Here is a 1724-nt window from a genome sequence, read left to right as displayed (position 1 = left end):
AAACTGGCTGTGGTCAAATATCAACAACTGAGTGTAACAGCTCAGTTACGCACATGCAACGTCTCAAAAATTTCAGGCTTCTCGAACTTACAGCAGGCTTTTTTCCACACTAGAGAACTGAACTGTTACTGAATGAGCAGGCTAGGAATGATTAAAAGTATCCCCTCTAGCCATGCTGATTCATGTTAAGAGCCATTTCAGCACTGTTTTATACCCTTTCAGTTACAGTGGTTTCGTGGTACCGCACCCAACCCAACTCGCAAAAGCAGTGGATTTCTGAAATGCCACCACTGAGGAATGGTTGAACCACTTCCATTCACACTGACACTAAAATAGTTCAGATGAAAATGGAATAAGAGAACCCCACAGCATTTAACACAGCTGAAAGCAAGTCTACTCCAAATGGCATTTTCATGCATTTGGTGTGCTTTTGTGAGTGGACACAAGATAATACACGTACTAGTGGGACCACAGGGTTCCTACCATGATACATTTCTCCAGTGTAGACAAGGGTGAAGTGACTGGGGTTGTGAGCAGCAGGATCATCTTGTTGTGCAAGGACATCTTTGTCCCAACCACAGACTGCTAGGGTTAGAGTACTAGACAAATTCCTCACAGTGGATCCTGAAAGCTCAGCCTTAAGCCTGGGGTCCTTCCCAGATGCATGTATCAGGGAAATTATTGGAATTCTTGGTAGTGGGCAGGTTGCCCTTATGCTTTTACTTCTCATCTGCCACATATTACAACAGGGGTCATTCAGAGATGAGGCTACGAAATGTGGTATCACTTTTGACTATGCCCAGGGAGAACTTTGCATTAAACATGTTCATAAGTAGGTTTTCCTTCGCCCACTACACACAGTTTTGCAATTTGCACACGTGCACCCTTACTTATCCTACTATGACAACAACAGTTTGTCCTTATGAGATCACAGCAGGGCTTCTCCATAACTGTTATCTTGTATTTACTGTAAATGGCTGAGTCCCAGCTCCTTCTGGCACTGACTCATGATCACCATGTGATCACAACAAAATATATTGAAATGTTACAATATAAACACAGCCCGTGAAAAGTCAAGAGTAGTAGCATTTATAAAAGGATATTTATTGCTGTGTTTGCGATTGCCCAGGATAAAATTCTCATGCTTTCCAAGTTCCATCTTGTGCTGATGTGTCAGGTTTCACCAAAAAGCTGGCTACTCACAAATATAGCGCTTTACATCTTTGCAGTAACTTGAGAAGAACTCCCCACCGCTGATAACTGCACAGTGCCCATCAGTGTATCTTTCTTTATTGGAAATTTATAACAGGGAAAAATAAAAAAGGTTGCTTCCCACCATTGTAAATGTATCAACTTCACTACTTTAGTTTTTTCTAAGGAACCTAATCACTCTGGAATCTAAGTGACATGGAGTATGGGAATGCCAAACCTTTTTATTAATAAGAGAACTATAGAGAAGCAGAGAGAACATTATTCAAAGATTTATTAGTAAGTTTGCTGGCTATGAATATGAGGGAATAACTGCATTGGCTAGGCAGGAGTAGTGCAGCAGATACTGTATAAACTTTCTATATAACTCTAGAATTGCACCTCTGCCATCACACAAAACCTCATGTCTCCATTTCAGAACAAGATACAAATAAGAAGGTGAAGAAAAGTAAAATTCTAAACTTTTAGCTCCACATTAACTCATATTTGTTTACAAAACCAATTCAACATTTTAA

General features: G+C 40.2%; 1 pseudogene; it reads right to left on the bottom strand.

Moving 5' to 3' along the window:
- Window positions 1–1195: 1195 nt before the first annotated feature.
- LOC112101679 overlaps window positions 1196–1724 on the bottom strand; it is a 14556-nt pseudogene continuing 14027 nt past the window's right edge.

Source organism: Terrapene carolina, unplaced genomic scaffold (assembly GCF_002925995.2).
Source record: "Terrapene carolina triunguis isolate 2854851 unplaced genomic scaffold, T_m_triunguis-2.0 Scaffold414, whole genome shotgun sequence".
Lineage (NCBI taxonomy): Eukaryota > Metazoa > Chordata > Testudines > Emydidae > Terrapene > Terrapene triunguis.
The sequence above is the reverse complement of the archived record's forward strand: the minus strand, read 5'-3'. Positions and strand labels throughout refer to the sequence as shown.